Source organism: Pseudopipra pipra, chromosome 16 (assembly GCF_036250125.1).
Source record: "Pseudopipra pipra isolate bDixPip1 chromosome 16, bDixPip1.hap1, whole genome shotgun sequence".
Classification (NCBI taxonomy): domain Eukaryota; kingdom Metazoa; phylum Chordata; class Aves; order Passeriformes; family Pipridae; genus Pseudopipra; species Pseudopipra pipra.
In genome coordinates, this window is record NC_087564.1 from 3736462 (window position 1) to 3751687 (window position 15226).

General features: G+C 39.4%; 1 protein-coding gene across 20 annotated transcripts in view; it reads left to right on the forward strand.

The window, feature by feature from the left end:
* The window catches only part of RBFOX1 (RNA binding fox-1 homolog 1), a 1150020-nt gene that overhangs the window by 416446 nt on the left and 718348 nt on the right, over positions 1 to 15226 (forward strand). The gene's annotated exons all lie outside the window — the stretch shown is intronic.

The window sequence follows — 15226 nt, forward strand, 5'->3', positions numbered from 1 at the left end:
AATTATATATTGGTTTAGAAAATTAATAAAACAGGAACAAATATTTAGTTGAAGTATGGGACATAATTCTTTAAAATGAAGCCACTGTAGTTTCAGGTCTCATCCCTGTCATGAATTTGAGGGAGTGTGCTTGCATAAATGAAGCATTTTAGCCTCCTCTACCATGTATGTGATAAATTTTGCATGCTCCCTGGTTTTGGTAATGGGAGTGTGGCATAATCCAGTCCTCAGGGTGGACATCAGTCCTGCTCTGAGAGGGAGGGAGGCTGATGGAGCATCTGTGAGATTGCTGCTGTGGAATGTGCTGCAGAACCTTGGCACTGCCACTGCAGGTGCTGGAGTCAATGGGCATATTTGGTCTAATTAATTGGGATTTTTAAAGAGCACAACAGTATGAGGGTATATTTGCAGATTTGCTGCTCTTCCATTTTCTTCCTGAAGCAGCTGCTGGTTGTAACCACCAAGACACTGGGCAAAGTACAGAGTTTTACACTTCTTCCTTGCTTTGAATCCTGCAATTTAACGTGGGCTGAAATGTTTGTTTGGGATTTCAGGAGCTGGGGGGAAGTCTATTTAGGAAAAGGAATGAGAGGCTTTAATTTAGCTGGCTGAATATCAGCCCACTAATGAACTACTGTTTTGAGATATGTGTAACCATTACTTTGGTGTCTAAATTATTCTCACTTTCAAGTCTTATTTAAATTCTTAATAACCTTTATTAGATAGAGGAGAAAAGACTCTACCCAGAAGCCTTCAACCTCCCAAAACTGATAGAATACATAATAAAATCATGTGCCATTCTAAAAGGGAGAATTATAATGTGGTATAATATTGTCTAAGGTAATGGAATAAATTAATTGAGTTTTTGATAATTGATTTGTAGAAAAAATATTCTGAAAGCTCATTTTTAGGGGGTTTTAGTGGCTGCAGTTTATTCCATCAGAATGTTCCTAGAGAAATACCAAGTGGCCATAGAAATTTCCTGAGCAGTGTTTACTGCAAGGTGGATTGGGAATGCTGAAGTAATTCAGGAGACAGGTTTTGGCATAAGGTGAAAGTCAGGTCAGCTCAAGTTCAGGTCAAAATTTAGAGTCTGTCTGGAATGTTGATGTTGTCCAGATATCTTAGTTGAAGAAATTCCTTCTTGTGGCAGGTCATGGACCTTGTGGCCTTGGGAGCTTCACTGCAGGAGCTTGGCTCAAAATTACCATGTGGTGGTTGTGCTATTTATGGCTTCTTCTTTTGAATTGTGCCTCCTGGAAAACAATATAATCCGTGTGGTTTTAAACACCCATAACTAAGCAGAATATATTTTTACTATAGAAAATACATCCCAGGAAGTTTCTCCTTCAGATTACTTATCTCAAAGAGGCAGAGATTCTCTAGATAGTTTTCTTCACAGGGAGCTGGGAAGCCTGCAATTCAAAGAAAGCAGAGCCTTTCTTGGAAAATAGGGTGAGAATGCTGGTTTTAAGAAATTAAAACAAAAAGTAAAGTATTTCCCGTATGTTTTTCATAAGGCATTCACTTTTTTTTTTTATCTAGCATCTTGTTTAGACCTCTGCTGACTTTTCAGGGCTTAATGCTGACCTCTGACATTCGCTGCCACCTTATTTATCCAGCAAGATATTCTTTTAGTGGTGGTTTTATGGTTCCTCAATTGCTCAATACCCAAAGCAGTTAAAAACTACATGAAAGGATGAATTCAAAATCAGAGATGTAATGTGAGAGGAGTGTAAGTTATCTCCTCCTTGGCAGAAGTTTGTAATGGGAGGGAAAGATGCAGCTTCCACAGCTGAGGAATTTTGACTTCCTGTGCTGCAGGTGGGCTTTTTGTTGGCTGCCTTCTCCCTCCTCCTTTGCCTTTTCCCAGTGAAATCAGTTACTGTTAAAATTTTCCGGGAGCTGTAGGACAGAGTGTGTTGCAAACAGGATTCCTTTGCAGCTGTATCCCCTGTACCAGATGCACGGGTTTCCTCGGGGAGTTGCCACAAGTCTGTGACACACTGACTTAGAGGTTTGAAGGTTAGACCAGTGCAATCTGGACAGGTGGCTGACCAAAACCTTAGACGGGACTGGGGGAGGAGAGCAAACAAGCATGAGGCTGAAGGTGAAACTTTGTTTAATGACAGCTGTAGTTTTTAGGTATTTGGGGTTTTTCTATTGACTTGCCTTGGGTGTTTAACATAAAAGCTATCCAGAGCTGACTTAACTCCTAATTACCCTTCAGCAAACAATGAGAAAGTGAAAAGACATGTTAAGTCCTGCAACAGTAGTAACATCTCCTCTGTTCTTCAGAAAATAAAGTCTCCAAGGTGTCAGTAGCTCACATTGATTTCTCCCTGCTTTTCTCTGTTTCTGTCTGTGTGCCTTAAAATATAAATCAAACAGAAAAGGCCTTCACTGAAAATTCTGGGTGATGCTGAGGTGGAACCTGGAGCAGCACAGACACGGGAGCTTGGCCCCTGCTGTTGCAGTGCTGGTGGAACCCCGCTCTGGGGAGATGTTGCAGAGCAGCTGTGCTGCAGGGTTTGGGTGTAGGCACTTGTGGGTGCTGAAGGTCACAGCAGGCTTTGTAAAGATGCTGGGATTTGCTTTTCAGGACCTGGGAATGCTGGCCTGCAGGTGACACCCCTTGCACTCTGAAATGCCCCGTTGAGTGACCCAGCCCTCTGTGTGCTGCTGGACTTCACACACGCTAGTGCAGTAACTGCTCAGAGCGCTCCTGTTATTGGCTTGATTAAAAACAATACTAGAAAGGAGTTAAAAAAAAAAAAAAGGTTATTTTTTAAAATCCACGCTGAAAATGTCAAATGGCGTTTTGAAGTTCCTGGGATTTTGTTTATTTATTTATTTTTTTTTTTTTAATATAAATTGCGGTGTGACCCCCCGGTGCAGAGAGCGCAAAAACCCCCGCTCGCACTTTGGGGAGCGCATCGGAACGGCAACTGCGCTCTCTGCTGGGGCTGCTCCGGACCTGCCGCTCCTCAGGGGGAGGAAAAACGTGCTCGGGGAGGAGGAACTGGAATATCGTGACATAGTACAAGAGATTAAGTAATTAAACCTACCTAATTTTTAATTAAAAAATAACGCTACGGTATTATCGTGTCTTCCAAAAACAAGATCTATTGAAAGACTCCTCGAAATACTTTGAAATGTTGTTTACCTTGTGCCTTTAACTGGCAATTTGAATGTTATTAGGAAGGGAGAGGTCATTAGATATGTTTTTTAAAGGACGTGTTAAGGATGAATTACAGCCTATTTACTTTGTTCTTTTTTCACTTTTGAGAGGGGCAAAAGTGAGTTTCCGAAGGCTTAACTGATTTTCCATAACATGTTTATGATATTTGATATTTATTATTTTTAAGAATTGTGTATTAATATTTTAATCTGTATCTGTTCACAGATTACTTATTGTGTGTGAATACATAAATATATAAATATAAATATATATAAAATCTTATTCCCCCACACCAGTATTGGTGAGAGGAACATGAAAAGTCCTCAGAAGAGTTAGTGCTAACAGTTTGTTTGCCTTCTCACTGTCAACGAGTTACTTTGCAGTTACATTTCAGTAATTCAAGTCAACATTCCAAATTGATTGTGTGTGTTGTAACCACAGAGGTAGATATGTTAGGGCAGAATATCATACTAGGAATGGGCTTTGTTAATTTGAATAGGGAATGTAAGTCTGTTATGTAAATCATAAGCCATCCTTAGATGTCACCATATATCATTCTGTCATTATTAATTAGATTTTGTACTTAATGTGGTGGGATATAAAGCAGATTGAAAGCTCAGGTAAAGCAGCTGCACTTTTCAAAGTGTGCTGTTATTAAAGGAGTTTTTCTTCTCTAAAGTCCTTTGTTCTTTGGAGTCTCTTAGGTTATTTTCACAAATATGTGAATATTTGTAGCTGAGCTGGGTCAGCCCTCACACACAGTGGGGTGGGGAGTGTTCTCTGCAGTGAGCAGTGGGTTGGGGCAGCATTGCTGGATCCTCCCTGTGAGCTGCACCCTTAGGCTCTGTGCTGAGCATTTACATTTTCCAACCATTTAAAGAGCACTGGTGAATTCCCAGTACTTGTGAGAACAGTGTGTGTGTGCATGTCCCCAGTTTTTCATTTGTTTGAGACTGGCAGGCCAAGTTAATAAACTCAGTTGGTAATCATGGTTTAATTCTTGTGGGTACTCAGTGCTGCTGTGTTTTATCTCTGAAGTTATTTTTATGAGAAATCCATACTTATTCTTCTTTTGTGAGTGGTTTTAATCTGGGGGAGCTCTCCCTCCCTGCTCCAGCTGTCAGTACTGCAGACTCAGCCAGGGAGCTGAAAATCCTTTTATTCCTCACTAGCAATAAAAGTTCAACACTTCAAATTATCTCCCCATTTATTACTGTGCCACCTCATCAAAAGGCTACTGCAGGAAAATTTGTGAGAAATGATATATTCTGCAGATAAAACTGAGCCAAGGCATAGCCAAGGGGCTCTTAAAATAAAATATGTTACTCGACTGGATCTGGTCTGTTCTGTTTTGTCCTATTCCTCACCTTCCCCCCCAAAATTGTCCTTCATTTTCTTTCTCCCCTCAGCTGTTCTGTCACTTCTCTCCTTGATCATCCCTCCCTTAATCCAGAACAGGCACCCAGTAGTTCCCCGGTTTGATCAGACTTGAAAAATGAACCTTCCTCATCTTGCTTTCTTGATTTTGATCTATTTTGCACAGAAAAGGTCTTTTATTAAGTCAAGCAGGGAAGCTGTGGCTGCTGCCTGGGCTGGGGCAGTGCTGTAAATCACGGGCTCTGTGCAGCAAGGACGGGCTGTTTGCAGTGCTCTGTGCTGACCAGGGACTGGGTTTGGCACCGTGTGTTCCTTAAATCTGATTTTTCTGAGAATTACTGACCCACACACGCGTGGCTGGAATGTGCTACATTTTCCCTTCCAGTTCCAGCACGTGCAAACAGAAGGAAAAAACAGATGCAATTTGAAAACCTGCGGAGATTTGACATCCTGTAAGTTCCTGAAGGCACGGTGAGGAAACGTAGCTGTGCCTCAGGGATGAGAGGGGGAATGAAATGCTGTCTCCTGGATTCAGGCTCCCGGAATTTGGAGCATTAGTGGAGCTCTTTTGTCTCTCAGGAATAGGGCCCTTGTGCTCAGCTTGCTGGAGGTGTGCTGGCTCTGGGGAAAAGAAGCCAAGCTTGAAATGGGATCCTTCATTTCTCCTTGGGGTGTTGGGTACTCAGAGTTACTGGAGCTTGTCCTGGGATCTGCTTTTAGGAAAACTGCTCTCTGTAGTCTTGGCACTGTCCCTTTGATGTGATATCCCTCAGCCTCTGCTGTAAATACCTGTCCTAAGTAACTTAAAGATATAAGCCAGCACTGAGATATAAGATGGAATCAGTGAGGCAAACACTTCCAAAAAAAGTGAAGTTTTCTTTAGGATTTCTTGTTGAGCATCCCAGTCAAAGAACTCTGTTGTATGTGCTTTAATTTCAGTATTAGAGTTATCATAGAAAAATCACTGTTGATAACAAGCTTTTGCTGGAAAGTATTGATAATGTGGTTATTTATGGGCTTGAAGAACAGGTTTGGGTACTTTTCACCAGATTTTTGTTTTCTTTTTAGGGGTTGTAAAATTATTATTTTTTTACCATAAATTATAAACACTTGAAACTGGTGAGACAGGAAACCAATTTAATGAAGTGTGCAGAATACTGAGCCACCAACAGAGTTTTAACAGTTTGTAAACAGTTTTGAGAAGTTAGACATTAAAATACATTAATGTCCAGATTTTACTATGAAACAGCTTATTTTTATATCTACTGCTACTAGAAATTGCAGTGAATAACATAATGTGCTTAATGGCAGCACATGCAGCTTGTTGTTGCTTCAACTTTTAAGATGCCTGGATATGTTTCTGTGTTCCCCTTGGCTAAAAGTCAGCCCCCTTCTTCCACTTTGTGTCATAATCCGTCCTAATTATTACTTTTTAATAAGCAAGGCTAGTTGGAATGAATCATACATTGGTACTCAGGTGCACTTTAAAGTACAAAGAGGTTTTTTTTTTTTATCTTTGTAAAGATTTATCATAAGGTATTTTGTTATTAAAATTCTTCAGCAAGTCATATATATTTGCCCAAAAATATTTCTAATTAAGTCTGAAAGTGTAAGAACAAGAGCAAATTCTGTCTGAAATGTTTTTGTTCTTTGCCTCATTGTGCTTTTACTGAAGTAGGCAATTAAAATGTGTGTATATATTAAATTACATTAGAATAAAAATTGTATTTGCATATGGTGTTTTGTTATCCTTCATCTTTTAAACCATATTCCTTCTTATCAGTTGGTTTATGATTTTAATTTCAGGTTATCTCTGTTTGTGCTGCTCTGTGCCTTCCATACCAAGCAGCCTGGATAGATGTTGCCCTGCATGGTGACAACACACTTGATAAAACTGAGGGGATAACACAAGTAGCATTTTTAAACAACTCAGTTTTTCTGTTTCTATGCAGATAAATGTAAATATTTCATTGAACCAGGTAGGTTGCATACCTTCTAGCTAAATGGACATGGGGCATAATACCTCTGGCATTTATGGCAAGCTGCTCAGCAGATCAATACTTCAGCAATAAACCCAGAAAGTGCTCGTGGAGCCTTTTCTCTTGGATTGAATTGGGATGTGCTGTGTGATGGAACACTGTGACAGGCAGCACTGTGGCCTCTCACCAGCCTGACTTCTGTTTATTGATTAACTTTCTTGTAGGGAAAGTACAGGATCCATAGAAGTCAAAGAAAAGGAATCCTTAACTGTGGTGGTTTTCCTGTGTTCTCTTGCTTTAGGGAAGGTACATGAGACAATAACTGTGAAATTGGAGTGTATATTTAAAGTTTAAGTGTAGATTCCACTGACCTGGTGTGTCTGTCCTTATGTTGATGTGTAGAGACTTCCCGGTATGGGCAGGACACGAAGCAATCACTTGTAAAATAGATTTAGTTGACGTTGGACAAAAATTTGTCACTGAAAAATGGAAGAATTCAGGTCATTTGGAGCTTAATGATGGCTGCTGTTCTGGCACTGATCTATTTGTAGTGACCTTTTGCAGTGTGGTTCAGGTGACAAGAAACTTCAAGTTATTTTTTTTTCCCCTAAAAAATGTTTGAAATGCCAGAGAAGCATTTATGAGATAAACTTGCTCCTGAGTTTCTGTTCTCTGTATGTTTTCTGTTTTTCTGCAAAAAAAAAAAAAAAAAAAAAATTAATTCAAATTTAATCCCAGTCTTTCAGAGACCAAAATAACTTCTAGATGTGTTTGGTTACCTGACAGAAACAAAACAATGAAGTGTATCAATAACACTTTGGAATGCAGACAAGTCAGTTATGTCTGTTAGGGAACAGCAAAAATCAACATGTAAAGTGAGCTGTTGGCTTTTTTTTTTTTTTTTTTGGATGGCAGCTCGTGAGTTTTGTTGTTTCAACACTGGTGCTGTATTTATTTCTGTTAATTAACATGTGCCGTGCTGCTTGGTTCAGCACTGTGAGCCCAAGGAATGACAGCAGCTCCTTCCAAGGTGGTGACAATGGAATTCACTGCCCTTGGGGCTGCCATGGCTTGGGGCACATTCTGTCGGTTCAGCTCCTTCTGAAATCAAAATAAAAATGTGAATGGGATTTTTAGATCCTATCTTACCATCAGAGGAGACATCTCCTTGCAGTTAACCATTTATTGGTTTTTCTGTGCATGATCAGTGAGTCAGAATTCCATACTTGCTCTGTTTAACTGCCCTCTTTGCCCTGTTACATTAATGCAAACACCTATAAATCATGCAATCCATCAATAAAACTATTTATTACAATCACTTCATACTAAGGTAGTAGGGATTTGTGTAGGGTCATGTTAAGAATATTTTCCTTTGTCTTACAGGTAAAAATTCCTTGGTGAGAGTAATTGCATACCAATGAAAGCAAAATACTCAAAATGTCTTATTCCACATCTGCCATTAGATTTTGAGATTAACCCCTTTGGGTTTTGTCATACTAAATAGGAGGAAGCCTGTTGTAAGGTCCAGGCACTCTTGATCAGCTCTTGAAATATGTTATAAAATACATTTAAGAGGTTTGCAAAGTTGCCCAAATTTTGGAATAAGCCAACTGCAAGTTTATAACTCTCAGATCAATTTACCTCAGGAGTAGTCTGAAGACAATAAAGTGCTACAGACTTCACTGGTCCCAAACCCACTAATTTTCACCTTACTGGTCCCAGATTTGAGGTTCTCTATTAATTTTTAGGCAGTTGTTTTATTTTATTTTTAGTTCTCTCTTATTTTCTAGGCTGACGAATGGAAGTTTGTTTTATAGTTTGTCAGAGCTATAGTAGTATAAGTGTAAGAGAAGCATAAGAATTGAGAAGTCTGTTTAATTTTAAATGTGTTTGCACAGGATCATGGTCATGAGCAGCTCCAGGACCTCTTTCCTGTGTCCTGTTGAGGTAAATTTATAGTGGAGAGAGATAACAAGGAGATTTTCAAAGTAATAGTCTTGTCATGCACTGAATGCTGTGACCTATTTCATAACATGTTAATTAACAATGAATTAGTGCAAAACAATGCCCATTTAACAGAAAGGACAATTTAAACTTTAACAGTTTAGCAGAGTAATAATAAGTGCGAAACATAGTAGAGCATTTCCCATGCTGTACCTTCTTTCCCATCCAGCTGGCCTATCAATTATAACCTGTGCTCTACAGATGGTGCAATATATCAGAATTAAAGCAGTCAGTTAGTTTGTTCCCAATTAAGTGCTAATACTCCCAGTGGAGAATATTACCCTGAGTCTCAGTTAAGTGCCTGCCTTCTAATGTCCCTTTATGGTCTTATTGTGTCACTTTAAAGAGATGCCCTGTCATGTTGGCCAGAACTTATTCTGGCTTGTTCTTCCAAAGCTCCCTGTATTCCACTCCTTGTAATTATTTGGGAGTTACAGAGAGAGTTTGATGTTTCATGGGGCTGGGAGTAGAGGTATTGTGCAAAATAATCTTAGGATAAGTAAGTTGGCACTGCAGCGTGTGTGACTTTTACACCTTATAGATGTACCTACTGTTGCAAAACCTGAATGCTCCAGCAAGAAACTGGCTTTGTAATGTCCAGCCTCTCTTTCTGTGCATTAGAATCCCAATGCACTTGTCTCCTGAAGCTCTCTAGTGTTCCAGGGCTTTCTTTTCTCACTGACTTACTAGACAGGTTACTTGAGCTTGTGTTTTCCTTGCTCCATCTATCCTCTTTACAAGCCATTTCAGGGCTGCCACTAATAGATTGACATCCAATTCCCTTGCACTTCCTTACTCTTTTTGGGTGTCAGTGTTTGCCCAGTTAAGGGCTGCTTAATTTGCTGCCCCCCTTTCCCCCTCCCTGAATGTCAAGCCAATGGTGGATTTGGTCACTTGATCTAATGGACTTGCTGTCGTCCCCTGTTAGTCTTTAAGGTGACCCTTCCCTGGGAGGAAATCCTTTGGCACAATTTGTTTCTGAACTGGCTCCCGAGATTCCAGGCAATTACATGAGCCTCTGAATATCTTTATTTAGAAGTTTAAAAGACATCTTCTTGGAGTGCTGCTGAAATTACCCTGGTGGATTTGTTGCCAGGCTTTGGGAGATCTCCGTTGTTGTGTGTTCACTGACTCACAGTCGCTCCAGCAGTGCTTGAGTTCTGCAGAGATTTAGAAAATACCACATTCAGAATGTCTCTTCTGAGGTGTTTCTTGGCAGCCTGCTTTATAATTTATATGACAAGGAGAAGGAAATTCTGCCTTGTCTAGTTGTTGTCAAAAGCATCTTTTTGGTACTTTCGGTGCCACTGGGAATTAAAGCTTGGTAAATTACTGAGATTTTCTGACAATTGCTTAAATGTAATTAGCTTTCATACATAATCTCCAGCCCACAAAAGGGAAATGCCAAAAATAGGTACTTTCTAGGTGTGAAATATAAAATACTGTTTGGGAAAGAAAGTTTGTGTGTAATGAGAGAAAATCATCATTTAGTAAATAGTCATTCTAGTTCCACTATTAAACAATAACAAAGCACACTATAATAAGTACTAAAATTGATAATGGGTTATGATGCATATGGATTCCCATGGATCATAATTCCAGGTGCACTAGACAATTGCAGCTTCCCTTTTCAGCACCATTTGGTTGGTTCTACACCAGTTTCATCTCTGTTAAGGGGTTGGTTTCTGTTTCGGTTTGGGGCTTTTTGTTTAGATTTGGTGGCTTAACATTTCAGAAACACTGTGACAAAAACAGGTGCATTGATTTTATTTGCATCAAAATGAACTAACAGCCTCCTTTTGAGTTTTCTTATTAAACATCTTGAAGATAAAATCATTGATTTTTCAGGTTTTGCTTTATTATAAATTCTGGGAATAAAACCAGTACAAAATTATTTTTTTGAATCTTCAGTTAAACCATAAAGCAGGTGCAGATTGCAAATGAAAATTTGCATGGAAATCAAATGCATGGAAGACTTTAGACAGTATTTTTCACTTCTTGAATATTATGTTTTTAGAAAAAATGTTCTTGATAAGGGGTTAAATTTAACACTTTTTAAAAATAGCAGCTTTGCCACAAATTTGACTATTGTAAATATAGTCAAAGATATATATATTTAGACTAAGCTAGCTGCTTTTTATTGTCTATTTTTGCTTTTTATTGAGTCCTCAGATAGATATGTGTGTAATTTTGGACTTTTGATGGAGGGGAAGTGCTTTATTAGAAAGCTGTTGATGATGCCATAGTTGTCCTATCATGAAATAACCAGGAGGTGATGATGAGCTTTGTGTAAGGAACATAACTTGCACCTTGGCACATAATGACTATTATGTGTCTTGGAAACCTCTGTCTTCTGTATGTCTTAGTAAGGAAGATGTGTTTTTGTGAACAGTATGGGAAAGGTGCTGGGAGAGTGCTGGAAAATAACTTAGCAGTGTCTTGGTTTTGCTTATTTCAGTAGGACAGTACTCAAATTTTCATGCAAAAGGACGACTTGACAGAAAGAAGAAAAGCAAACAAACTTGCTGATAGCTGCTCCCTGTTAGACAGCTAAAAAATCAGCAGAGTTATTATTTGAAATCATTACAATCTGTGCAAATTTGGATAGAGAAAGAAAAATAACAGCTGGAAAATAATTGTTCTCATAGCTTTGTGTTTCAAATATTTTCCACTTTGCAGCATCTTTAATGACATGAGTTGGTCACTTCCTTGGCCACTGGATCAAACTTACTAAGGAGTTATGTCTGAAGAAACATGAGAGCCCAAAATCTAGGAGTGTAATTCTGCCTTTATGACTTGTAAGCAATGCATGGCACATACCTGGCTGATTCCATACCCCCTCCTGGCTGCAGGGGGATGCATCTGCTTGGCTCTGGCAGATCTGACCTTGGATTCCCAGGGGATTTGTGCTGCTGAAGGAGCAGATGGAGTGCAGGCTGGGTATCCCCGTGTTGGAAGTGGCACCAGACACATTCAGACAACTGACTGGAAATACTGATATACAAGTGTTTAAAAAAAAACAACAAGGAGTTGTTTTAATCTCAGTTAATGTCAGTTCAAAAGTCTCTCTCAAAAGAGTTGCCTGTGTATCCTGCTGGCATTCAGCACGTGAGTTCTGTTCTGTTACTTCTCTTCAACTTACCCTAGTTGGACTTTTAGCTTTGTCAAGGTAATGTACAACATTTGTTTCACCAGAGCTTTTGATTTTGCTTCCTAGTGATAGAGAAATCCATCAGCAGTTCCACACTGTGTGCATGGAACACGTTATGTGCTGGTGATTAAGCTGGAATTTTTTAATAGGTGCCAGGATATTAATCAGCTGACTCCCCTTCATTTTCCTTGTCATTATCTTACATCTCAGCTTTGATTGCTTGTCATGGGACAGCAGAATGAACAAGGCAAGGCTTCTGTGTAGAGTGTGGGCAAGTGACAGCAAACATTGAAGGGACGTGGAATGATGTGTGTTCCCTTTGAAAGATTCCTCACGGATCCTCCAGGGCCTGCAGTTGCCTCATATTTCCACTGGGCTAATTGAATTTACTCTCCTCTGGAATTCTGAGACACAAACCAGTGTGGGCAGCCTGGAGGGGGATTGCTGCTGGCTCTGAGCACAACCCCCTGGAGCTGAGGGATAGGGCAGGAAAGGAGGGGAAATGGGATGGAGCTGGTACAAGCAAGTGAGGAAGACGATGGGGATCTATGGTTTTCCTGTAAGAGAATTGAAGCTGAAGGGGAAGAATAGGGGAAAAATATCCTGGAACTTTTATTTTTAATTTATTAATACTGATATTTTACAAGCAGTGAAAGGAACGTGGACAATATAAGTGAAATATAATTTCTGTGCATTGACTCTGTGTATTATTACCATATGTTTCTTGTGCTAAAATTCCATTTAATCCTTTGCAAGTAGATGCAAAAGTAGATTTGAGGTAACTGAGTTACTTTGAAACTCGTAAGGATTTAGCAATTGTAAATCATGTTTTTTTACTAGACACTCATCCCTTTATTAGTGCTGTAAAAATAAAGGAAGTCTTGAACAGTTAGTTGTGGATAGTTACAACTGGAAAAATAATTACTTGCGAGTTGTTGATACTTTAGGGCAAAAAGATAATACCTTAAACATAAACTATGAATTAATACAGAAATTCAAGCTTAATGAAAAAATTAGTTTTATGCGGCATAAGAGTCAATTTAAATGCTTAATATGAAAATGTAAATGACTTAGCAATAAACATGTAAAATGTAAATTCTTAAGTTTGTGGTATACATTACAGTTACTACTAAATGATTGTAGATAATAATTGGGAATAATAACTAAAAATTATCTGCAAAATTGCTGTTAAAATACATTTAAAAATATTCCATAAAAACTGAAAGCCAAATGGACTAGAACAAGGAAACTCTTACCCTCAAAATGCAGCTTGATTGAAAAACTTAACTAATGGATTATAATTGGAAACTGTGGCCCATTGCATTTATTTATTTAAAAATAATGGCAAAAAAAGGAAGGAGAAAGAAAAAGGTTTACTGCTATGGGTCCTTAGAGGAGGCTAAGTTGTATAAGGAGAATTAGATTTATTTGTTGAAAATTCCTCTTTTAATGTTCCTTTCTCGTACCCAGGGCTGGTGCAGTGAATCATTCCCTGTGCACACGGAGAGCCCTTTCCATGCACACGCTGTTGGGAAATATGTGTAACCCCATTAACTGGAATTGGGAGTGGGCCACCATCCATCTTCTGATAAACTGCATAAAGCAGGAGCATGGACTGTGATAATACAGCAAATAACCATGTCAAGTCAAATGGCTGTTTATATCTGACTAATGACTGGGGTGGAGACAGAAGTTGTATTTCTTTTCCAAAGGAACCTCTGATAAGGTTGGGAATGTCCTTCACAGTGGCTGCTTTGTCCTTTAGCCACTCGCCCTCCCCAGCCAGTTGTGGTAATTAAGATGGGACCATTAAACATGTCCTTATCCATGAGGCTGAAAGTGGGGAACCTGCTGAGGATGGAACCAGTAAGAAGGGTCTTTCAGTGGCTCTTTTCAACAAATCTGCAACAGGTGAAACGTGGCTGAAGCTGTACCTGCATAATATTCTGTATTCCAAATAGATTATTGAACAAACAAAGGAAAGCTTAATAATAATTTTTACTGGTTCTGGGGCTTGAAGTGATTGAAGTTGGTTTGAGGCAAATGATTTATCTGATGAATTTTGCTTTCCCCTCTCTGTCTTGTGTGCAGAAAAGCCACCCAGTGAACCCTTTGGTATGTGCTGCATAAACAGGAGAGAAAAGGGATGAGGAGACTGTTGTGTTTATTGAATAGACTCAGTTTTTGAAACTGTGAGCTTTGTGAGCAGTACCTGTCCTAATTCTTGTGTAATGAACATATTTAACAAGTAGAAACAATAGTTTTCTTTGATGTTCACACTTGCTGTTGAGTGAGGAGCACAGAGGTGTTACTGCTGTTAGTGGTATTGCTCCTCACGCTCTTTCTTGGAGATCCTGATGTTGCTGATCGTTAAAAACTTATCTCCACGTGCTCTCATTGTGCTGACATTAACACTTAAACAATGAGTATTTTGTAGGACTTAAGGAAGGCTTCACTGTTGCTCTTTTTGGACACTCTTGAAGCCGTGTCTGGAGCATTCTGAACAGAACAAGGCAGGGTTTTAGTGGAGGCTGGAGCTCGTGATGTGCCAGCAGATAATGTTGAGCAGGGCTGTCAGACACTTCTAAAGAGATCAGGGGGAAGGCAGGAGCAGGGAGGGTCTTAGGGCTGCACACCAAAAGAATAAGAAGCAGTGGCTGCAGTTGGCACCAGGGGAAATGTTCACTGGAACTGGGGCAGAGAGGAGGAGGAATATCTTCCCAATGGTTCCAGAGAAACTGTGGGCCTTCTGTACCTGAAGGTACTGAAAGCATAACTAGAAAGGGCCGTGAGAAAACTGAGGTTGTTTTGAAATAAGTCAAACTTTAGCAAGAGCTCCACTTTGAGCTAATGGACCTCCAGAGATCTATACTTCTGGCCTCAATTATTCTGCAACTGTGTTTGTCCTGAAAGGGCTTACAAATATACAGGCAGATCTGTGTATATATTTTTATTAGGGAGGCTGAGCTGTTGAGCCTATTTCACTACTTGAAAGCTGTAGGAAAAAAAAGCAATAGAAGTGACAGTGTTGCAAGTGAGAGTCAGTTTTATTATTTGTTTACCCCAGTTCCTTCCTTCACATTCAGTATAAAGCTCTAAACTGACTATTTCAGTGGCAGCTGGATTGTTTACTTTTCAATTTGTGATGCATTTTTAGTGACTCCACGAAACCAAACATAAAGTGTTTGACTAGATGAGGCAATTTTGGTAAGCAGAGTTAATAACCTGAAGTAAGTTTTTTATAAGCAGTGTCATATTAAGAATGTAGCCCTACCATGATTAATCTTGGAAGGAAAAAGTTGAGGGACACTTTCCCTTGGAACAATCATAAACAAATGCATTTCCTGTTCATCTTCTAGCTGCAAAATTCTGTGGACAGCAGCTGCTCAAGCTTCTTCCTTCTGTTTTCCCTGTTGTTCTTACTCTTCAGACCCTTTGGGAAAAAACCAGTTCCCAAGGGAAAAATAGTGTATCTTTTGGCAAACCCATGCCCATCTATTTACTGCTTTGAGATTGTGAGAAAGATGCATTTGC